The sequence below is a fragment of the Vulpes vulpes genome, chromosome 1, assembly GCF_048418805.1.
Source record: "Vulpes vulpes isolate BD-2025 chromosome 1, VulVul3, whole genome shotgun sequence".
Classification (NCBI taxonomy): Eukaryota; Metazoa; Chordata; class Mammalia; order Carnivora; family Canidae; genus Vulpes; species Vulpes vulpes.
The window spans coordinates 39591277-39616557 of NC_132780.1; the positions used below are offsets into that span (position 1 = coordinate 39591277).

At 42.6% G+C, this 25281-nt stretch overlaps 1 protein-coding gene across 8 annotated transcripts in view; it reads left to right on the top strand.

Moving 5' to 3' along the window:
• The first annotated feature begins 9734 nt into the window (after positions 1-9734).
• Positions 9735-25281, top strand: part of GCNT1 (glucosaminyl (N-acetyl) transferase 1) — a 68780-nt gene continuing 53233 nt past the window's right edge. For 2 of the 8 annotated variants that reach the window (XR_012002388.1, XM_026001531.2), the window contains exons 1-2: positions 9753-9885; positions 10648-10766. The gene's annotated coding sequence lies outside the window, so the exon portion shown is untranslated. Of the gene's footprint in view, positions 9886-9989; positions 10501-10647; positions 10767-11862; positions 11983-15001; positions 15141-25281 lie in introns of those variants that run through there. The other 6 variants (XM_026001528.2, XM_026001530.2, XM_072762695.1 and 3 more) reach the window with 6 other exon arrangements.

The window sequence follows — 25281 nt, forward strand, 5'->3', positions numbered from 1 at the left end:
AGGATCCCAAGATCATGACCTGAGCCAAAGGCAGACACTTAACTGACTGAGCCATCCAGATACCCCACCCCTTCCAGTTTTCTTAAGCAGGTATTTTTTAAATATCAGTTTTACTGAGGTATAGTTTATATATGCAGGAGAGCAGAATTTGTCACCCCAGCATATGCCTCTTAGGCATAAAGATGATCTTGATCTGGTCATTTTTGAGAAACAGCAGATATAGGAGAAGCTCTAAAAACCTAAAAACCCTGTAGAAACTATCTTTTGTAGAAGAATATTTACATTTATAAGAGAAATCTCCATCTGTATGGGTCTCTCCTTCTCTGTACCAGGAAGAGAAAAAAATGACTAAAACTCTAGAAACTTACTGATAGAGATGATAGCAACTTAAATCTGCTTAACAACCTTACCTCATTTACTGGGCTTTATCTGAAACCTCCCATAACTGCACCCCCCCCCCCCTCCATTCCCCTACCACCACCACCACCACCCTGCCCTGCAGCATCTTTTATCTTTTGCTAGTGATGGCATTTAAGGTGGTGGCTTGGGACATTTCAGGGAGTTACCTTATTCTCCTGGGTACCTCCTGTCAGGGAGGAAAAAAATTCTCTCTGCCCTTCAAGGCTCCTCTAACTGGACAAAGATTAAACTGACACGTGACAGATCAGAGAAAATCAAACTTAATTTTGTATGTATGAGGAATCTACATAGACACACAGGCAAAATGAGGTATATATGTCACCCCAAACAGAGGAGAAGAGGGAAATGAATCTGGGGCTTCAAGGAGGGAATGGAATTCACAGGAAAATGAAAATGAGTAAATGTTTGGTAAACAAATGCTTGCTGGGCCACTCAGAAACCATGGGACTTAGAGAGAAATTTGACCAAACAAGTCCTATGAGGTTCCTCCCTGTCTACCATATCTGGTTCATATTTCATATAGTTACTTGTGATGATAGTTCTCTTCCTGAAACAGGTCCTCTAAATCCTTTTAGGCAGTGTGGAGGGAGGTCAAAGTTTCTTTCTGAGTCTCTTGTGCATTGTTTAATTTTTTTCATGAGACACATACAGAGAGAGGCAGAGACATAGGCAGAGGGAGAAGCAGGCTCCCTGCAGAGAGCCTGATGTGAAACACAATTCCAGAACCCTGGAATCCTGACCTGAGCCAAGGGTAGACGTTCAACCACTGTTAGGTTAGGGTTTTGAGAAATGTGTCTACTCATGTAATCATGATGATCAAAATAAAGAACATTTCAATTATCTCTAAAAGTAATTCCACCTCCCTCAGCCCCAGGCAACGACTACTTCTTTTTCTGTCACTATAGATTTCCCTGTTCAGAATTTCAAATATATAAATAGGAATCAAACAGTATGTACTCTTTTGTGTTTGGTGTCTTCATCACAACATAAGGTCTGTGAGATTCACCTATATTGTTGTGTGAATCCATTCCACCCTCCAAACTAAGCAGTGTTAAACCATTAAAATATATATTTTTTTTTACCAGCAAAAAAATGGCTTTATTCAGAATTTGGCAAGAATTGCAATCTGGAACAAGCCAACTACAGCAAAACCACAGACAGATGCACAGAACAAAGGAGAGGACTGGTCTTTTATGGAGGTGGGGAAGCTGAGGAGTCTGTTATAAACAAAATGACCATTGGAGTAAAGGGGGGCTGGAAGTATAGTGGCTTTTCATTGGTTGAATCTCTCATCAACTAAGGGAGGAGGAAAGCCTTTTTTCCTCCTATCTGGATAGTAAAAGATACACCAGTGCAAGGCCTGGATTTGGGTTTCCAACTGACTACCAGTGGTAGACTGTGAGAGCGTCCCCTACTGGCCTCCCAGCTTCATTTGAAATGAGGATTCCTTTCATTAATTTTCAGAGCAGTGTTCCATTGCATGGATGTGCCACACTTTGTTTATCCATTTAGATAAGTACTTCTTTCAAGCTGTTTTCTTCTGATAAACATCCTCATAGGCATCTGCTCACCGTAATCTTTTCTTTTTTTATGTAAACATTAAATGTACTGCTGACTAGTTTGTTTAATCATGTGTTTATATTATTTTTCAAAATGCAAATATCTTTTTAAAGCTATGATAGTTTTTTTTAAACTGTGATAGTTGTAAGAAGAGTATATATATATATATTTTTATTTTTATTCTTTTACCCAAACATTAAGAAGTAGACAGTAAAAATTCCTGGAAATGACTGCTTATGTATTATTTATCCGTGTCTTTGATCATGAGAAATAATTATACACAAAGTGATTGTTCTAACTTTTTTTAATCTAATGGCATAGTAACTTTACTTTCTATGACAACATATACAGCATGATATCCCTACCATTTTTTTAATAGCCGCACGATATCAATGCTACCCAACAAACATTTTCTATAATAAAACTTGTTTTACAATGAAATAGTGTTTCGGGGAACCTGGGTGGCTCAGTTAGGCAGCTGACTCTTGATTTCGGCTCAGGTCTTGATCTCAGAGTCATGAGTTCAAAACCCTCATTGGGCTCCATGCTGGGCATGGTGCCTACTTAAAAATTATGTTTCTATGAAGCACTATGCATTGTCTACAGCCTATCATTTGGGGTTATAAATTCTAGCCCTATTTATTTATAATTTTTGAGCTGCTTGCTGCTCTTTGTAAATTATAGGTAACTGATTGATGGATATACAAATTCTGTCCTGTATGGTAGTGACTTAATTGACTTCCCTACCCCCACTCCTGTGGAAAAACCACTTTTGTCTCCATTTGTAATTCATCTCAGAATTCCTTTACTCTAAATTAATTTACATGTTTTGACTCTTCCTTTGAACTTGGTTATAACATTTGCCTGATACCCTCACATCATATATATAAAATGAATTCTTCAACACCTCCTTGTTTTTATATCTGTATCCTCATTTTTATATCTGTATGAGTCATGATTTTACCGTTTTTCTGAGGTAAATTTTTCTGAAAAGTATCTTTTCTAAAAAGATATTTATTCATTCATGAAAAACACACAGAGAGAGGCAGAGACATAGGCAAAGAGAGATACAGGCTCCGCACGGGGAGCATGATGTGGGACTTGATCCCAGGATCCCAGGACCATGACCTGAGCCAAAGGCAGATACTCAACCACTGAGCCATCCAGGTGCCCCTGAAAATTATCTTTTAACCTTAATTTTTCCAATATTTATAATATAATCAGTGAACATCCTTATTAAAAAAATCTTTGTGCACTTGTGAAATTCCTTATAGAGAGTAAATTCCTAGACCAGTGATTGTTATATATTTCACACTGTCCAATAGCCCTTCCAGACAACATGAAGGAATTTGTACCACTGAGAGCAGTGATTGGTAACAGCCTTTAAAATGGTATGAAAATTACCTTACACTGAACTTCTCTGAACAACCATTAACTGCAGAAGAAAATATTAACTAAACTTAAACAGAGCCTCTGGAAAACAATCTGCCATAGGGTACCCTCAGAGTTTCCTGATTAGGAAAGAATGACCCTTAGCATGTGGAAGTGCAAATTCAGCTGCCATTAGCATCCAGAAGCTCAACTGAACTTTCCACACCTTCCCACTGAAGCCCTATGTGGCCCCTTCTATAGGTCACATATAAACCTGTCTCTCTCACAGTTACTCATTACAACTCTCATAGGCTCTTAGGAATGAACCTTGTCCGGTCTCCCATTAATCTAGTTATTGTCACTTAATTTGCGGGCCCCTCAATCATTCAAAGGAAACTTGGATAGTGGAGGACAAGTCTTCCTTCCAATGGCAGTTATAGAAGCCTGTATCCCTATGCCCTCATCAATATTAGGCTTATTAGTCTTTTTTCAACTTTGTCGACCTGATAGGTGAAAAATGATTTATTGTTTTAATTTGCATTGTTTAGACTTTCATTGAAGTTGAGCATCTGTTTTCATATGGGTTTCCTCTTCTGTGAATTCTCCAATCATGTCCTTTGCCCATCTTTCCCCTGGGGCATGTTGATATTTATGTTAACAATTTATTTGTGAGGAAGTCTTCATTAAGGAGCACCTGGGTGGCTCAGTGGTTGAGCTTCTGCCTTTGGCTCAGGCCGTGGTCCCTGGTTCCTGGGATCAAGTCCCACATTGGACTCCCCACAGGGAGCCTGCTTCTCCCTCTCTGCCTGTGTCTCTGCCTTTTTCTTTGTGTCTCTCATGAATAAATAAAATCTTTAAAAAAAAAGTCTTCATTAAGAAAATCGACTTTTGCTGTGTACCAATGCATATATTTTCTTGTTTGTTTTTGGCTTTTTATATATCCTTTGCTAGGCACACATTTAACATTTTTATTTTTTTTATTTTTATTTTTTATTTTTTTAGACATTTAACATTTTTAATGTATGAAGTCCATCAAACTTTTCTGTCATTTTTAGTTTTGTCACCATTTTGAGAAAGGTTGCCTGTTCCTCAACCATTTCTTTTCTTTCTTCCTCTCCTTCTTCCTCTCCCTCTTCCTCTTCTTCTTTTAAGTTTTAAGATAGATTCTGTGGGCTTTAAAAACAAATTTCAATTTTAATTCAATGTGGAATTTGTATGCATGAGGCTCAACCTTTTTTTCCTAAACAGTACATTTATTATTGAATTTGCTTTCTCCATCTTCACGTTTTGAGTGTGGCACTGTACTCTTTTACATCTTTTTCCTGTTCCAGTCAAGGTGTTTCTGTGGACTTTTTTTTAATAATTCAAAACTATTTTTGCAGCTTTTGTAGAAATAAACAATCCAGATTTCGGTAAGGAGAGACTTTATTCAAAAGGATTATTGCAAGGAGAGGGGGACTGTTTTGAAAATGTGGGGAGCTTTCTTTAATCATTGCTGCTTCTCTAGAGCACGAGCTTTGATAAAGTTTAGCATTGTTATTCTCCCCTTTGGTTCAAGATGAATGAATATTATTCATCACTGAACAATTCACAGGCAATCATAAGCTTCCTAGCAGAGCAAGGCAAGGACTAAGAAATAATTTCTCGAGGACTCTTGTTGGTATTATTCCTGCAAAATCAGTTGAACCATCTGTTGAGAGGTAGTTACAAAGATAAGGCTTCTAAAAGAGGGATGCTTACAATGGGGGAAAAAAAGAAGTATTAATGTTAATGTTTCCCCTACTAATCTCTTAGGGGAAAACCTTACTAGACAAGCACGGCTTGTTGAGTGTCTGAACGCTGAGATGACGGTGGACTTTGTGGTGTTATCTACAAGCTTGGCTCTCCCTCATATAAGGGTAGGTATGACCTGAACATTCTACCAGACTTCCTCATGACCCAGGCAGTGGCTTATATGAGGAAGAATCCAACACATGCATGCAGTCAAGTTGTTGTTGGACTTCCATTCCTAGTGCTTCTTCAGATCCTAGAGGAAAAAGCCAGCTACAAGGCAACCTAGAGTCCTGATAAACACCTGGGCAGTCAGGTTTTAGTTCATGGTCAAGACAGAGGGAGATGAAAATCTGTAAGGGTTGCTGATTTGTGCAAGGTGACAGGATCTAGTCCAATTAATATATAGGCAAGGGAACTGGTTTTTCCATAGTGATGAAGAAGCCAATTAAATCTCTACCTGACGAGAGAGTTTGTAAACCATCAATGAACTTGCAATTTATAAGATGTGCAAAATGGCTTAATGAATAGAACTGGAATCTGATCACCCAAAACGATGTGCTATAGTTTTCTATTGAAACACAAATTTTCTCTCTATATTCATATCCCTTTTTATCAAAGGTAACCTTAAAAAATTATCCTTGATCAAAAAACAAGGCTGGACTCTTTAGGATTGACCTGATTATTTACACAGGTAAGCAAAAATGTTAATTTAGCATATAGACCTTTGAAAGTCTTCTCTGGAATTTTTCATAAGGAATCATGGAATCATGGGTTGGCAACACTTGTACAAACTTGTCAAGGCTAGGAAGCCAAACCATGAGCTTGCCATCATATATCACCTGCAGTATCTATAGATTTGGGCAAATCCTTTTCTTCTCAATATTCCCAAATCATTCTAAGATTCCTAGGTCTGCCAGTAAGTGACCTTCCTTACTCATCTGTAAGGCTAGAAACCTTTAAGCCAAGTACCAGGCCAGGTTCCTCAAGAGAGTTTAAGCATCGGCTCCATAATAAAGCCAACTTTAGCTTCCTATTAAGTGTCTGGTAAATTGAGAAGTATTTGCCAATACTTCTAGCCAAAGCCTGGGTTCCAGCCAAAGCCTGGAAGGGCTGGAGTGGGTGTGGAAGGGTCTGACAATGGTGGATAGGGGGTGGAGGAACCAGATGTGTTGAAGGTGGACAGATCAAAGGATTTAAGGCAGCTGAAGAGAAGGTTAAGGTGTTTAAAAGGAAGAAGAGGAGATGCTGGGAAGAGAGAAGTCTCAGATGACACAGTTTGGGGAGATTTCAAGTTTCCCAAAGAAGTCTTTGAAATTCTGAATTGCCTTTAGAAAATTTTGCCAATTCTTGAAGATATTAAACTGAATTAGTGCCATGATGACATGTAGTCAATGGGAGAAAGATAGAGAAGATGCCTGAAAGAATAAGAGTTATCTGTGGGAGGAGTAACAGTTAACCCAGAGAAAGAAACTGCAAAAAAGCTGAGAAAGAGTCTCACTTGATTCATGCTCTCCCAAGTTCCTAGGTTAAGGAACAAAAGAGGCTTCGTGAGAAGGCCAAAGAAAATAGCTGTCCTGGAAAAGATTTCCTTTTTGTTATGAAGCATGAGAGTAACTCTACTGTGCTTCAATAGACAGGACATCCAGAGCATTAACTTGAGATGTGAACTCAAGGGTCCTCAAATTGCAGAACAGGATATATCATTACCTATGTGGAGATGGTGGAGATCCCTAGGTGAGTTTGGCTCTTGAGCCAAGGCGTAGCACCAGAAAACTATTAAATAAAAAATAAACCTGAACTGAAGGAAGGCAGAGACTTCAAACAATTACTGCAATTAGTGGAAGGGGCTTATTGCACTAGCGGAAGAGGAGTTGTAATAGGGAGGCTGCTTTGATTGTAAGATCTGCAAGCTTCCAAAAGGTCAGGCAGTAAAAGGTTTTTCTTTTATAAGGAGGAGCCAACAAGGCTAGAAAAAAACAGGTCTCCAGGAGAGGGATGAGCAGGTAGCAGCATCAGGCAATTGGTCAAAAAAGGTGTTTTTGAAATCAGTTAGGAAGGGGCTTCTCGGCAGGTGCCATTAGGGGTTTCTTCTGCATCCCAGTGCCGGCTTAGGCGGAGGGTGGATGAAAGGTGGAAGGTGTGGGGAAGGAGAGAAGCTTGAATAAAATTTCATCAAGTAAAGGGAGCAGGCACTTTGTACTGATTGGTCAGTGGGGACAAATGGGTCTTCTAGGGACACAGGATTTGGGTCAAGTTCAACGTTGATCTTTATTTAAGTTGTACTTTTAACCACAGTTTTATTATGATATATATATATATATAGAAGACAGATTGATGGTTAAAGAAACTCCCACACCCACGCCCAGTTTGTTCTGGGAAACAGCTTTCTGCAAAGAACCACCGCTCTTCCTCAAATGACTTAGGTGAGACTCACAGAGAACTCCCTTGTTTACCTATCAAGATCAGAACAGACCACCCACATTCCCTTTGTGTCTCATAAATGATTAGTTGACCCATTTGACCAACTTAAGGGGTGCCTGGCTGGCTCAGTTGGTAGAGCAGGAGGCTCTTGATCCCTGGGCTGTGAGTTTGAGCTCCACATTGGGTGTAGAGATTACTTAACAATAAAATCTTAAAAACAAACAAACAAAAAACCTTAAAATATCCTTGATGCAAGCCCAGAAAAAAATAAATAAATAAAACCAATCGAGTAGGGATGAAGGAAACATGGTTAGTCCAGTGGAAGGAAGTCATAGGTTTAGCTTCAAACAATGAATTAATAAAATTTATGAATTTCATAATTCATTATGAGGGTTTTCAGAGCATATTTGCCTTTTCAGTGCTTTTACTTATGTCCTTTAGTTAAGAAGGTCATGTGGGTTAGCAATAGATGGAGAAAACAAATGGCAATCACTTTTTTTTCTAATTCTGGCCAAAATGCAAATTTTGTACAAGATATTTTGGGTTCCTACGTTTGTTTCCACGATAAAAATATAAACCACAGTTTAAGCTCATGTGGTTAACCACTCATGTGGTTCTGTTGTCCTCAGTCTTGCATAGAATGCATTATAAAAAAATTACTTTCAAAAAATTATCATCATCATCATCATCATTATTATTATTATCATTTAAACTCAACCCTCAACCTGGGGCTCAGACTCATGATCAGAGATCAAGAGTTAAGTTACATGTGCTACTGACTGAGGCAGCCAGGTGCCCCAGAAAATTACTTTTTAAAATAAAATTAAAGCAATATTTTCCAAGATTGTCACTCCATGGAGGAGGGATCTCCTTGGGGGAAGAGACAAGATTTACTTCCACCAGGGAATGTTTCATTAGCTCCTCTGCCACCATCACTACAGCTGGCCTACATGGGACTGCTTCACCTCTGGCCCAAGGGGGGGTGGGAGGGGACTGAAGAGTCCAGAGCAATCCTCCCAAAATATTTCAAAGCCTTGAAGAGAAAGCTGGGGTCTTCACAAAAGAGGTGGGTTGACATGAAACCAATATGCTAATTTATGTTCCACTTATAAGGTACTGCTGTGCGTGCACCCTCCCACCCCGCTCCACCTCTCCCCTCCAGCCCCACCGGCCCCCAGGAGTATCTAACCTGATCAGGTCCGAAGCCCTAGAGGATGAATCTTGGAGACTGGTTGACTGTAGGCCAACCTGACCCTGCTCGCCGCGTGGAAGCTTCTCCCCTGAGCAGTGACCTTTCCTAAGGATGAAGGTCACCAGGCAAGCCTCGGGTTGCAGGGAAACCTACCTACTCAGAGGGTCTTAGATTGGCCCTACGGCTTCAGCAAGACCTGTGGGTGGGGAAGTGTGTATGCACTTCCATCCTTCGTTGACTTCAGTGGGTACATGCTGTGAAGGCGAGTAAGAACCTGTTCTTCTCTCCAGGAGGTAGAAGTCCGAGGGAAGAACACCCGCGATTCCTCTCGCTACCAAGGACACCATGTCAGCTTTTATAAGTGACACCGCACGACGCGCTACCAGGTAGGGAAAGAGGTTTTCGACTTTGCAGGGCACTGCGGATTGTTTCACAATCGCTGGCCTTAGTTTTTTATGTGAAAACCCACACGAATGCAGTGAGTTTTTAAATACTACATTTAACAAAAGGCCTCATCAGGGGAACATAAAACTGCATGGTCATCTCTACACTTGTCATCACATAAAGAACCTCGGCATTTGCATTTTTCTTTTCTTATTAAACATTTTTAAAATCAGAAAAAAGGCTGCGCTTGTCGCGTTTCCCGCCTCCGCAGCAAAGGGCAAAGAATTGTGAAGAAGACCCTACTCCCTCCCCCAGCCCTTGTGCAATTTGGGGAACTAAAGCCCAGGGCGAACCTGAGGAAGCGCTCAGAGGAAGCGCGGGGACGCCCGCTCCCCGCCCACCCCGCGGTGAGGCCCAGAGGACTGGCCTCCCGCGGAGGGGGGCGAGCGGGGATGCTGGGGGCGGGATGCTGGGGGCGGGGCCGGGCGGGGCGGGATGCTGGGGGCGGGATGCTGGGGGCGGGGCCAGGGCGGGCGGGATGCTGGGGGCGGGGCGGGGCCAGGCCGGACAGGGCGGGATGCTGGGGGCGGGGCCAGGCCGGGCGGGGCGGGGCCAGGGGCGGGGCCAGGCCGGGCGGGCGGCCGGGAGCCCCGAGGCGCGGTCCGCCAGCGCAGGGAGCGCGGCGCCCGGCGAGTGCGCTGTGCTTTGCGGGGCTGCGCGCTCGCGCACTTTCCTGCGCCCCGGGCGGCCGGAGCTTGCAGCAGGTAACCGACTCGTCCAGCCCTCCCGGTCCCGGCAGCCAGGACCGCCTGCTGGGGCGCCCGGTGGCGGCCGGAGGGGTGGGAAGGATGCGAGGGAGGGGGCCGGATCTCAGCCAAGGTCCCGCTGCCCCGCGCGGACTGGGCTCCGCCGGAGCCGAGGAAGCGGAGCCGGGGCCGGAGGGAGCGCGGCGCGCGTGTGCGCTCTCGGACCCTTCCCTGGGCCTTGCGACTCGTGCGCCCCTTGGAGCCCGAAGCCTGGACTCCGGTGCCCTGTGTCACCTGGAAGCCACTTTTTCCTGGCTTCTTTCCGCCGGGCCCGGGTAGCGAGTAGGAGCGGAGACACCGGAGGAGCTGGCTGCGGGCGCGGATCGGCTGAAGGGCGGGCACTTTGTCACTCTCTGCCGTCCCTGGGGCGCCAGCCCCTGGAACTTCATTTAATCCTGCCCGTAGCCTGCGCAGGGGCATGATTAACCCCACTGTACTGATGAAGAAGCTGCACACCGGGATGAGAACGGACTCGCCCTGGGGCAGGCCCCTGGAAAGGGACACGGAAGCTTCCCCCTCTGTCCTTTCCCCGCGGGGTAGGAAGCTCACGCGGCTGGGTCTGTTAGGAAACAGGTGATTCTGAAACACACTCTGCCCCCTTTCTAGGTTCCTTGTTTTGTTTTTTGTCAGCACCGACCTTATGCCTCAAATTCGAACAATTTTTGCAGATGAGCGTTTTGAAGTGGAAGCAGCCCTGGCTCACAGCTCTTTTTCTTGCAGCGCTTTCTGCCGATGCAGAGCGAGTTGCCAGGCACCCTCGCGGGCCACACACTGCTTTCTCCCGGTGGATGAGGTCGCCTGCAGACCCGGGCTGGGCCTTATGGGCTGCCCAGGTGTAGGTAAGTTTTGTAGCGACCTGGCGACTGTTGCATCCTTTGCTTGACTTCTTTCCAGAAGGAAGAGAGAGGCCCAGCGGGAGGGGATATACGGAAAGCATCGGTTCCTTGAGTTGAGAACAGGCTACAGGTTTCTGTGGCCTGAATTTGGTGAGTGGTAGGTGAAGGCACCCGGTCAGGGATTTGTCCCCTGCTCTGGGCATTCGGTCCCCCTTTCAGAGCTGTTCTGAAAGGCAGATTTGTTTTATAGAGGAGAGGAGGAGGGGTGAATGGTTTTTAAAGATCAGTGTAAATTACCTGCTAGGAGCCCAGGCAGTTCCAGACAGGCTCCCCTGCCAGAGGATATGGTAACAGATTTCACTTCTGGCAAAAAAGAAAAACACTGAGCTCTGTGGATATCTGCTAGTGCTTCATGGATTTCTTTGTAGCCCTTCAAGATGGTAGTTTTGGGATTTGAGTTCTTAGAAATGGCTAACTCCTCAATTTTTAAAAACAACGTAACATACTGTAAATTTACAAAGTTTTATTGGTAGATGGAAGAAGTTGATATCTTTTCTATTTCGTGGTAAGGATTTGGCGGTTGCTGCTAGCTCCTCTGTCTCTCCTTCACTGGCTCTGGGAAGGACCTCCTTAGCCTAGGCCTCAAATCTCTAATGGATTTCATCCTTCATTCATTATAATTTGTCCCTGAATGATTATAAGACAACTTCCAGCCATGGGTTGGTTTTTTCCATTTGTAACTTAGTTGCTTAACACTGAGAAAAATGTTGCCCCTGAGAATTATAAAATCAGCTGTTACAGGGACTGAATAGGTAATGGATGGGGGACCTAACAGGGTCTTGGTCTGGCACAGGTTACCTACAGAAGACCTGCTGAAACAATCTGTGTGGGTATCGGCCATCCCCTCCTCACACCCATGCAGGGATTCTGGCTCAGTGGGGCTAGATCCTTCTCCCCTCCCTTAAATAGCTGAAAAATCTTCGTTGTTTTTTTTTTTTTTTTTTTAAGTAAAATCTGATTTCAATATTGACTCTTTCTTTTTTTCTTTTTTAAAACACAAGAGTCTGTCCAATTTGGTTCATGCATCATTCATTTTCAGATCTGCTACACCTGGTGATTGCATTCTCCGGGGGGAATGAAAAATTCTGACCAAGATGTAGATATTGTGCATTTGTCATGAAATGTGGTGGTGGGAAACCGAGATTAAGGCTGTTTGAAGGTATTTCTTCTGATTCTCAATTCCTGTTCTCTGTCACATACGGAGTACTTCGACTGCACAGAGCAAAGCAAAGCCGTCTCTTAGGGGCCTCTCTCTCTCTCTCTTTTTTTTTTTTTTTTTTTTTTTTTTTATGGGCCTCTCTTATGGGCCAACGGAGGAATTGTGTCACTATTGCTAGTGATCATTCAAGTGAAAATTTATTCATGGTTCTGGTTCAGGATGTCAAAAGCCCAACTTCCTAACTTAAAAGAGGAGTTCCCAAATGACTGTTCATATAAATCACGTGTGTTTCTCATGGGGCCTGTGTTCTTAACCACATTGACTTTCACGCCAGTGCATGGGAGAGGGTTGTTCTGTTTCTTTGTCGCCCATCTGTGGCAAAATGCTATGTATGTTTAAGCCACCATTTCTCAAATTTGACATTTTTGACCAGTTAAGCTTTTATTGTGAAAATTGTCCTGTGTGTTGTGGGTTGTATAGCAGCGTGGTGGATGCCAATAGTGTACTCCCTACAGTTACAACAACCCAGAGGTCTCCAGATGTTGCCACATGTTCTCTGGAGGATAAAGTCACCTGGTTGAGGAGAATGAGCCAACATTGAAAATGCTCTGGAAGTTTATGAACTAAAACTGTATATACAATTAGCTTTTAAACTTTTAATGTCTAGAAGTCATTTGTAATGTTTACAGAAACATCTACATTTTAAAATATTTTTATAATAAAGGTGACTAAACCAGTGTTCGTCATGAACAGCCACATGTGTCTTGCCAGGATTTATCTCCAAGGAAATTTCAAGCATTTGATGTGATTGTTAAATTTCTGAAGTTTAAACTAGCATAAGCTAAAAAGGAATTCCATGGTGGTTTTTATTTTTCCTCCTTTTATTTCATTTTTTTTTTTAAAGATTGATTTATTTTTATTTAAGAGAGAGAGTACACACTGGGAGAGGGGTAGAGGAAAAGGGAATCTCCAGAGAAATCCCACTGAGCAGCGAGCCCAATGCGGGGCTGATTCCCAGACCCTGAGATCATGACCTGAGCTGAAATCAAGAGTCAGATGCTTAACCGACTATGCCACCCAGGCACCCCCATTTTTTACCTTTTAATTTACTTGATGTCTTTTAATTTTTTTAAGGTGATAAAATATCAATAAACCATGCTTACTGATTTGGAGAATTTGGCACAGAAATCCCTACTAGAACTCCAAGCAAAAATTCTGAGCAAAAATTTTAACAATGAGACTCAATTGTAGATCATGTTCAGAGGAGAATTTAGTTTTAAGAAACATAAAAAGCTTTTAGCTAACAGCAATGACTAAGACAACCTTATCTTTCTGTTGTATGAGAAATTCTAATTTTATGTAAGAGAGCCCTACGTAATACACAATATAATTCATATCAGAAGAAGAAAATAGGGATGCCTGGGTGGCTCAGCAGTTGAGCACCTGCCTTTGGCTCACGTCGTGATCCCAGGGTCCTGGGATTGAGTCTCACATCAGGAGAAAACTAAAAAAAAAAAAAAAAATGTTTTAAGGAAACTTTAAAATATAATAAAAATAAATTTATTCCCATGAATAAAAAAGAAATTCTCCCATAAATAATTTTTCTTATGCTAAAGAGTTAGCCAGATTGTGTATGAGGGGCCTGGGTACTTGAGCAACCTGTTTTCTTCAGGCATTCATTGAACGACTACTTACTGAGCATCTGTAAATGAATGACAGTCATTGTCAGCCCTGGCGCTACAGCTATGAAGGATGGAGGGTCCCTGCCTTTTTGAGCCTTCTAGCCTAGTGGCTAGAGGAGGGGGTGGAGATGGACAAGCACATAGTCCCAAAGGCTGTCCCAGTCATAAGTGGTACTCCAGAAGAGTACAAGATGTCCAGAGAGCATTTAACCTGAGGACCTCAACTAGGGGAGGGGATTACTCAGGATAGGTGTCCCCAGGAAGTGATACTTAAAATAAGGCCTGAAAAATGAATAGGAAATAATCAGGTGAATTCCAACATGAGTTCTATGTTGAAAGGGTTGAGAATATAGTTTTAGGGGGAGGCCTCTCAGGTCATTTTCAGGACTTTGGGCTTTAATGGAAAGGTAATGGGAACCTTTTGAAGGATGTTAAATGGGAGATGAGATGATTGACTAGGTTGGGTTTTTGAAAAGGTCATCATTACTGTTGTGTGGAGACTGGTTTGCAGGGTTAGGCCATGCTGGTATCTAAGATACCTTCATGCAGACTGGAAAAGGACTCCCCTTCTGGGTGGACCAGTTAGAAAAGATGCACTACTTTGTCCTAGCTAGGCCATGCCAAAGGGCTCAGGCCCTGAAGCCTGCTGCTTTGCGCACATACCATGGACAGGGGCAAGATGGGGTATGGGGGCAGAGTACAAAGGTATTTGCTATCACCTAGGGATGGTGCAGTGATGCTGAATATAAGTCAAAGACAGAGGGGTTGGGTGGAGGAGGGAGAGAGAGAGAGAGAGAGGAAGATTGAATTTGCAGTTGAAGTCAGTCTGAAAGTGGTGATTATTGGGATGTGGTTGATGGACGGAGATATCAAGGATGTTTTGAAAGTTTCTGGCATAAAAAACTGAGTGGGTGGAGTGGTGAAACCATTTATGGTGTTAGGGAACCCTGAAGGAGCAGGGGGTAGGCTTGAGATGGGGGGGGGGGGGGGGGAAGGTGAGCCACTTGGATAGGTTTTGCTCGTGAGACGTCCAAGTAGAGACAAGGAATAGCATCTGGAACTCTTGAAAGAAATTGGGTGGAAGAAGTACATGTTAGGAGCGGTCACATGTAAATAATCATGGCATACATAAAAGATAATCTGAGGAGGAGTGGGGGGGGGGGGTGAGAAGAGAAGGAGGTTGGCCCAGAGACCACTGTGTGTGGAAGAGGAGAAACAGCTGGTAACGGCTACCTAGAGACCAAATAGACATGCAAGACAGGAAGGAAATGTGGGATCTCTGGTTTCCTTTTCTTCCTTTCTGTCTCTTTTTCTCCTTCTCTCCTTTTCCATTTGAGATTGGAGAACCTTGAGCAAAGTCTGATGGTGCTGGCGAGTTTCTGGTAAAGAAGGAGAAGCGAAAACAAGGGGAAGTGAGAAATACATGACTGAGCCTGGTTTCAGAGGAGGCAAAAGAGGCTGGATTCTGTTACACAGGTGGGGAGATTGGGCTTGGATGGAAAGGGTGGGGGGAGAGGATGGGTGAGGTGCCTCAAAGTTGGCAGAACCATCTGCTGAGTTTGGTGGGTAAGTGAAGTTAGCTACTTCCATCCACCAATACTTATGAAGCATTTTCTAGTGCCAAACACTGGTAGGTTCCTTGGAAAGGATTATGATTGCTGTCGGTTACCATTATGCTCAGCCCTGGTAGAGTAAGAAATGTGTTTGGTCTGTGTCCCTGGTTCCTGACCCAGAGTTCTGAAGCCCTGGGAATTTCCTGAGGGATTGGGATGATAGGAATGTCTTCTGTTATTCGTGTAAGGAGCTCTTTTCCCCACCTGTTTATGCTAATGAGGTGGCTGAGGTTTGTGTGTGTAGGGGGGCCCTAGGTAGCCTCAGGATGGGGTAGTCACCGGAAAGAACCAGTAATTAGAAGGCTGGAGCTTTCAGCCCCACCTGCTATCCTCTGGGAAGCTGGGAGGGGCATGCCTAGAGATTGGGTTATAGAAACTCTTGATCAACACTATTTGGAAAGCTTCCAGGTTGATGATTCCAGCAAGATGCTGGAGTAAAGGAGTACACCAAGGAACAATCCAAGGTAACTGTGACATTTTCACGGTGGTGGTGGTGGTGGGGGGGGGATGTGACTGCTTTTCAGAAGAATTTATGCTACAGAGACGCATTTTGGAAACAGCTGTTTGGAAATGTTTTCGCTGTAATCATGTTGCCAAGAAATATGATAGATCTGTGACTGATCAAAACTCTTAAAAAACCGGAAACCTTTAAGAACTTAGAACAAGAATTGTTGGACAAAATCTTTTAAGTGAAGAGTATCAATGGGTTTTTTTTTTTTTTTTTAATTTTTTTTTTTTAATTTTTTATTTATTTATGATAGTCACAGAGAGAGAGAGAGAGGCAGAGACACAGGCGGAGGGAGAAGCAGGCTCCATGCACCGGGAGCCTGATGTGGGATTCGATCCCGGGTCTCCAGGATCGCGCCCTGGGCCAAAGGCAGGCGCCAAACCGCTGCGCCACCCAGGGATCCCTATCAATGGGTTTTGAATCCATTTGTTAGATTTATGAAAATGTGGCACCTTACTGCCTAGTGTGCATGGAAAATTGATTGAGAACTACCAGCTGAATTTCACCCAAAAAATCTTTGTGTAAGTGGTGGACAGATTGAAAACTAAGTATCAATTTAGATAGCAGAGCCCAGTGTTGTACTGTTTTCTCAGTGTATCCTTGTCACCCCAGACAGCCATTAAAACAAGATGTTAAAGGATACAGGAAACTTGGAAGCTGCCCTTCACAGTGCTCTAGAACAGGATAATTAACTAGGTTTTTTTTCTTTTTTATTTTTTTTTTTAAGATTTTATTTATTTATTCATGAGAGTCACAGAGAGGCAGAGACACAGGCAGAGGGAGAAGCAGGCTCCCTGCAGGGAGCCCGATGTGGGACTGGATGTGGGACCCCAGGATCATGCCCTGGATCATGCCCTGGGCCGAAGGCAGGTGCTCAACCGCTGAGCCACCCAGCTGTCCCTAACCAGGAGTTTTCAAAAAATAAAAGGTGCCTGCGTGGCTCAATGGGTTAAGGTCTGCCTTTGGCTCAGGTCATGATCTCAGGGTCCTGGAATTGAGTTTGCTTCTCCCTCTCCCTCTGCCCTTCCCCCTGCTTGGGCTCTCTCTCAAATAAGTAAAATCTTCAAAAAAAAAAATAATAAAGCATATTTAATCTAGTGCTTTCATTACAAATATTAATAACTGTTTTGTATTTGCACCATAAGTAATTAAACTAATAGGCTTTATTTCCTTTTCCCCCCATCTTTTTGTTTTATAATGTACATAATTTATTAGTACAGTAGTACATATAATTTTTAAATTTACTTAAATTCAATTAATTAACGTATAATGTATTATTAGTTTCAGAGGTAGAGTTCAGTGATTCATCAGTCTTATTTTTTTTTAAGATTTTTTTTATTTATTCATGAGAGACACACAGAGAGAGGCAGAGGGAGAAATAGACTTCCTGCGGGGAGCCTGATGTGGGACTTGATCCCACGATCACGACCAGAGCCAAAGGCAAATGCTCAACCCACGTGTCCCTCATCAGTCTTATGTAACACCTAGTGCTCATTATATCACGTGCCCTCCTGAATGACCATCACCCAGTTACCAGGTCCCCTAACCCCCTCCCCAAGTACATATAATTTTTAAAGAAATATACATATACTAATAGGACTTACCCAAAGCTTTTACTCTTGGCGTTTGTACTAAAAAATTGAAAAGCCTATTGCTAAAAACGGAGTCAAATTGTTGCCCTCCCCCTATGGCAATTTGAGAACTAGATTTCCTTGTAAACTTTAAAACTACCTCATCCCCATGATGTGATCCTATAATTCATTCATGGAAAATAAAATTGTTACTAGAGCTTATATTCTAGAAAGTAATGAATACAGAATGTATGTGGGTCATATTTCTCTTGAGATGTGTGCGTTATACTTCCTTTATATAATCCACTTTAAATGCTTAAAAGAAAAGAAAGAAAAAAGAAACTTCCAGGGGTTGTGGCCAGTGCTCTGCTCCAGGACAGGTAAATGCTTTAAGTCATTTCAACATAGGCCTTGTTTTCATTCTTCTGTTCCCTAGCCACCTCCATGCTGTTGATAGAAATCTACCTCTATGCCATGTTGGGTCTTTTGGGGAAGCAGATTGGTGAGGGCTACATTCCCCTTTGTAGGGGATGGTGAGGGTTAAAAAGCAAGTCTTGAGTCACCTCTGCCCTGTCGAGGGGCTCTGGCTCCATCTCCCACAGAAGGTTCACTTGGGGGTTGCAGCATGATTCAGCCCATCCTGGGTTGGAATCAAGGAATCACAAATTTTCTGGGATCAGAGGCTGGACCCAGGAATGCCTAAGGCACCATCCTAGGCTGTTTGACTTGCTAGGCCTGTTTGTCCTTTAGAGAGATGCCCCTATTCCATCCACTTAGGTGGAATACTCGGATCTAATCTTTGTTTACTCTTTCCCCATGTTATGTTAATCGAAGTCATTCGATTCACTCAGGAAGATTCATTTCTAACACTGCTGCTAATTAATAGAACACCTGGCTCACCAGGAGAATTCCTGAAGCAGATGTAATAGCTGCAAATGGAGCATGGCCATCCCAGGAATGAGTCCCCGTTAACCTCCCCCACTCCCAGGGGGCCATCAGAGCTGTTGTTTCTGGACAGTCAGGCTAGATGCTCTCTCCGGGTCCTTGCAGCACTACAATGGTTGCATTGTTCAGAAAATAGTTTTTATCTATATTGACCACACCTATAATTTCCCAGAAAAGGCTCAGCAAATAAACATTGTGTGGATTCCTTGAAATCAGGAAGATGCATTATTTATGATTGTACTTCCCCCTGCCCCCCCCCCCACCCCCACCACCCCAAAGTATAATACCGTTCTGTTTTGTATAATAGCTGCTAGGTGTGGAATTAAATTGAGTGCATTCAAGTATTTGTTAGTAAACTTGAAGTAGAGTTTCTGATTGTGGAGGTCTGAAAAAAGTTAACCTCTCGGCATGAAATAAATATCTGAACAATGTCCAGACAAGAGAAAATATAAATAATAATAATGAACAAATCGCTAACATTTATGAAGGGCGCATGTGTTAAATGCAGTGTAAGTGTATGACAGATTGGCTCACTTATTCTTTGTAAAAACTCTAAGGTGCACGTGACCCTAAGCCAATCAAATTGCTTAGTATTATTGTTGTTATTTATTATTATTTTTACCCCCCAAAGCAGCCAAAGCTTGAAGTGCTTATGGAAGTCTGAGTTGGTGGGTGATGATACCCAGTTTTTGAGCTGAGCAGTCTGGTTCCAAAGCTGAAATCATTGCTACTAAACTCTCCTTCTAGCGTATAAATACACTCAAGAGAAAATAATGAGCCAGTGGTAATCAAAGAAATACAAAATGAAACCTCAGTGATGTACCATCATCCAGATGCGATAATGACAAAAATAATTATATAGTGGATGAATATGTGGTACATAATTAAGATAATTATACAGTAAGTGTAGAGAAAATGGTGCTCCGATACTACTAGTGGCAATGTGAGTGTAGTCCATTTGGAAGGCAATCAGGAGTCATAGAAATGTATAAGTTTGGTGCAAGAATCCTACTCCTGGAAATCTTTTATAAAACCAAGAGAAAACAAATTGTGTGTATTTCAAAAGAGTTCATAGTTCATGTTTATAACAATATAATTTGGAAAGGCCCTTAATATCCAACCACGAGACACATACTAACTATGGCAAAAACAATAAAGACTCTTGGATGTCCATTAAGAGAAAGTTGAATCCCAGCTGCTATTACATCTACACATGTAAGTCAGTAGTGTTCCTGGACAGGCATCAGAAGGGAACTTGAAAATGAAGTGTAACTGAATTGGAACTGTAAGTGGCTTTTTGTTTCGAAAATATCTTCACTATAATATTTTGTAAGCGTACTTCCCTGGAGCTAATGTTGGAAGATTGAGGCCATTTTATCTCACCTGGCAATTTTAAAAGAATTTCCTGAAGTGAAATTAAAAACTTAAACATTTCAAAATTGCTAGAGTAAATACCGTGCCCTCAAACAAAAAGATGATCACTGAATAGTTTTGGTTCTGTATGCTTCTCAGATTTTTCCAGTGCATACAGATAGTATATTTGGAACCTTGTTTGTTTGTTTTTAATGAGTTTATTCTATACATACTGGAGTGCAGCTCCTCTCTGGATACTGTCTCATCTCAAAAATCTTTCTGTTGGGATCCCTGGGTGGCTCAGCGGTTTGGTGCCTGCTTTTGGCCCAGGGCGAGATCCTGGAGTCCCGGGATCGAGTCCCACATCGGGCTCCTGGCATGGAGCCTGCTTCTCCCTCGGCCTGTGTCTCTGCCTCTCTCTCTCTATGTCTATCGTGAATAAATAAATGGAATCTTAAAAAAAAAAAAAAAAAACAACTTTTTGTTGTGTCATTACATGGAGAATTCCTTCATTCTTGGCTTTGGCAATATTTTCTTTTTTTTTTTTTTAAGATTTTATTTATTTATTCATGAGAGAGAGGCAGAGACACAGGCAGAGGGAGAAGCAGGCTCCATGAAGGGAGCCCGATGTGGGACTTGAACCCAGGACTCCAGGATCACGCCCTGGGCCAAAGGTAGGCGCTAAACCGCTGAGCCACCCAGGTGTCCCAGCTTTGGCAATATTTTCAAATTCAACAAATATACCTAAGTGTAATCTAGGTACAATGAAAACATTAGATCAAGTTTGTTACTCAAGTTTATGCATCTGCTTCAAGGGAGTGGTTAGGTCTCAGATCACACATGGGTCCCTGTATCTTAGGGCTAAAGCCTTCAGGAGGAGAGTTTGTCATATTGACACCTGCAGGAACATTTGGAAGGTTAGGAGGTAGGGCAAGGTATGATCCGAAGCTCTTAATAACTGGATCCAGTGTTGTTTTTGGCCAGAAAGTGAGACTTCTCTGTTCTCTCTCCCCTCTGGGGAGTCAGCCCTGGGCTGAACTCCATCTCACCTCTTCCTTGCTAGTATACTGGAGCAAATGGTTGTATTCAAAGCAAACTAAAGCCTCAATTTCCTTGACTGTGAAGTGAGAGGGAAAAAGTAGCTACTTACAGGGTTGCGGGAATTGGGACAATGTATTTAAATGCTTGGCGTGAAGTTCTTGCTAGGTCTTCACGTAAGCAATCTCCTTAATCCCACAATAACTTCTATTGTGAAAGCACCATCAATTTTAATATCGGCTTTTAAGGAAATTAAAAAAAAAATCACCATAGTAGTGAACACAAAGCGCATTAAGTGCCTCTCAATTTCAAAAGCTGTTAACATAAGAAAGAAAGTCCTGGCACTTGGGCAAGTGCAGCCTCTTAGTATTTTGTCTTGTCAGGGTCTACCCTGTTATCTCCACACCTGACACTCAACCTGGCCAGGGCTCAGCTTCCCCTGTCCCTGTCCATCGTCCACCTGCTGAGGAGCAGCAGAGTGCTGCATCACTCAGGAGTTGGGCACCCCTGACCGAACCCAACTGCCCTTGTACACAGATGAACAGCCCCAAGTGCAGAAAGGTAAGGTCAGTCCTGCACACAGGATGAGCACCTCCCAGTACAAGGCCAGTTGTTTGGGGTTTCTTGATAGATACTCATTCTGTCCCACCTGACACAGGGGGCTTTGAATTCATTATATGCTTGCCAACACACTATAATTGAGAGCATTTAAATACTGTACTCCAGTTCCCTTATTTAGAAAAAACTATGAGCTTGAAGGCACATCCAAGTTACTGCTGTGCCTTTCTTTGAGGGAAGGAAAGGATTTTGAACGACTCATTGACTCTTCATTTCTTTCTTTCATTTTCCGAATTGATAAGCTGTGCTAGGCCCAGGAAGCAATGTGAGTAGAAGGGGTGGGCAGAGAGCCTGAAACCAGGTCAGATTACTAGGAGCTCACTGAGGACATGCATGGAACAGTTCAGAGACAACATTATGTGGAATTCAGTGCTGAAATGGGAGGTTATGGTGATGACACCTGTTCTGTTGATCTAGCAGCTGCTGCATACCATAGTCTCTGCTTTATAGGTTTTTGAATCACCCCCAACCCAATGGGAAGGGTATTATGAGCTCCACTTTTCAGACAAGGAAATCAAACCTCGGAGAGATGAGGTAACTTGCTGAAATCATACGTTAGAACATGACATAGTTAGGATTTATAGCCTCATCTGTTTGACTTCACACTGCTGTTTTGCTCTGAGGCTTCCACTAGCCAGTGAGGTTTGATTTCTTGGAGGATGGTTCAGGAAAGGGACTATATGCAAGAGGTTGTGCTGGATTTTAACATGATAGAGAGAGCACTTCTCATTCTTGGTAATGGTTAGCTTTATCATTTTTTGTAAAATAAAAGGGAATATCCACTCTGACAATTATGATTAGCCAGCCAAAAATCCAGAAACATGGTATGACCTGGAATTTTAGGATTTCCTTTAAAAACAAAAAAGAATCTAGTTTTTTGGATTAGGGTTTCTGGGACATAGGAAGCATTTATTTTTTTTATTTTATTCTATCTTTTTTAAAGATTTTTATTTATTTATTTTGACAGAGAGAGACAGACAGACAGCAAGCAGGGGGAATGGCAGAGGGAGAAGCAGTTTCCTGCTGAGCAGGATCCTGGGATCACCACCCAAGTTGAAGGCAGACGTTTAACCAACTGAGCCACCCAGCTGTCCCCATAGGAAGCATGTAAAACCTAGAATATTTAAAATTGAGATTGTTCAGAAAATGGAGGACGTATGGGCTACATAACAAGCAGGTGTGGTGGAAACCAGGGCCATTGTTAAGCTATTTCTACTGAAGAATTATTCTGGGGCACCTGGATAGCTCAGTAGTTGAGCATCTGCCTTTGGCTCAGGTCATGATCCTGGGGTCCTGGGATTGAGTTCTGCCTGGGGCTTCCTGCAGGAGTCTGCTTCTGTCTCTGTGTCTCTCATGAATAAATAAATAAAACCTTAAAAAAAATAATTTGTTCTGGACATGTGGGTTAACTAACCATGTGAGCTCTGTGCCCTAGTATTCTCATCTTAAAAATTAATAGACCAAAGAAACTTGAAAATACTATTCAAATCTAAAAGTTTGTTTCCATAAAACTGTGGTGCTTTTAGTATTCTAAACTACTTAGTATTAGATTTTTTAAAAAACGAAAGGAAAAAGTTTATTAATCTTCAGTCTGGAATTTTGAAGTGAACAATAAGATCTTTTGTACTCAATTTTGTCCTGCAGTGGTAATGAGGTTGAAAATTTCTTTAAAAAACAACAACAAAAAACAAACAACTGTGTGTACGCGCATATGCGTGCAGAAGTAGATATATTTCATTAAGTCTATCAAGGCCCGCTTCTACTCATGAACTCTTTCCTCAGAGGACAAGCTTTTCCTATTTCAAAGTTAGCTTAGCCATTGCTGGTGCATTAAGAAAACTGGGATAACACTAAAGCCGCATAGGCAGTAAGACACACTAGTCTGTCTTTGAGATGGAGACAGACAGATGGTCTTTGTCCTTTATGCCCACATTTTCATGACACTAAACTCAAAAAGACCCCTTTTTGTGTGTTCAGACAACCTGGTTCACTCCTCCTAATGCTCTTGTAACCTATGTCCTTTAACGTCTATCTTTTCTTAATTTAAATAATTTTTTTTTTAATTTTTATTTATTTATGATAGTCACACACACAGAGAGAGAGAGAGAGGCAGAGACACAGGCAGAGGGAGAAGCAGGCTCCATGCAGGGAGCCCGACGTGGGATTCGATCCCGGGTCTCCAGGATCGCGTCCTGGGCCAAAGGCAGGTGCCAAACTACTGCGCCACCCAGGGATCCCTCTTTTCTTAATTTATAAAGCCTTTTCTAAGTGACATTTTCTAATGGTACTCACCTACTCCAAAAGTCGAGTCTAGTTATAAGCCAGCTGCATCTTTTTAAAAATCATAATAAAGAGGTTTTAAAAAAAAAAAAAACCCTGGAGGTTACAACTATGTCAGGGAAAATTCAGTAGCATTACGTACATCCACCTCCACTGTCCATTTCCAGAACTTTTCATCATCATTTCAAACAAACTCTGTGCCAACAAACTGTAACTTCTCCCTCTGCACACATACTGCTCCCAGCCCCTAATAACCTCTGGTACACTTCCCATTTCTTATGAATTTGATGACTATGTACCACATATCAGTGGAATCATACAGTATTTGTGTTTTTGTGACTGGCCTATTTCACTTAGCACATCTTTAGGGTTCCTCTGTGTTGTCACATGAGGTAGAATGGCATTCCTTCTCAAGGCTGAGTAGTAGTCCTCTGTATGTATACCCCATGTTCAGTTTATCATTTGCTTTTCCTGATTACTAGTATAATGCCTTAATTCTAATACTTTTGTGCAATTATGGGCATTCTTTTGGCTTTCAAGGGAGTGTATGAAACTTTTAAATCCATATGTATTTTTTTAAAGATTTTGTTATTATATATAGAGAGAGAGCACAAGCAGAAGGAGGGAGAGCAAGAAGGAGATAATATCCGGCAGTCTCCTCACTGAGCATACAGCCCAACTTGGGGCTTGATCTCAGGACCCTGAGATCATGACCTGAGCTGAAACCAAGAGTCAGCCGCTCAACCAACTGAGCCACCCAGGCACCCCCATATATATATTTCTGGCACCAAATTATACATTTTTTTTAAAAGATTTTATTTATTCGTTCATGAGAGACACAGAGAAAGAGAGAGGCAGAGACACACGCAGAGGGAGAAGCAGGCTCCATGCAGGGAGCCTGACGTGGGACATGATCCCAGGACTCCAGGATCACACCCTGGGCCAAAGGCAGGCGCTAAACCACTGAGCCACCCAGGGAGATTATAAATTTGAAGAGATTTCAGGATATCAAGAAAGCATGGCTACTAACAGTGGTGAGATTAGTGGGACATTTTTTCTGCTATGGAAAACCCAACTATAAGTCTGAAGGGCACATAATTCTAGGATCCTGTTTGAATTCACCAGCTATATTCCCACATTTCCTCCTTTCCATATTTGCTTTAATACTGAGCTGAAGGCAGAGTCTTCAAGCTCTGCTTCTTCAGTCACAGGCCCCACTCCAATGGCTAAAGGACCCAGATATCTTGACGAGGAAGAGAAGTGACCCTGAACAAGTCCATTGGAATGCTTTGTGGCATTGTGTCTGGCCCAGCTGGTGCCCTCATTGCATCCCGCACATCCTTTTCTTTTCCTTTCCTTTCCTTTCCTTTCCTTTCCTTTCCTTTCCTTTCCTTTCCTTTCCTTTCCTTTCCTCTCCTCTCCTCTCCTCTCCTCTCCGTTCCTTTTTTTTCAAAGATTTTATTTATTTATTCATGAGAGACATGGAAAGAGAGGCAGAGACATAGGCATAGGGAGAGGGAGAAGCAGGCTGCCCTCTGGGAGCCCAATGCAGGACTTGATCCCAGGAACCCGTGAGCCACCTAGGTGTCTCACCGCACCTCTTTTTTGACTGCATTAACAAATGTATGTAGCTTCTTGAGAAAAGGACTAAGCCCAGCCAGTTATTGGGTCTTTCACCCTTATGAGCTATC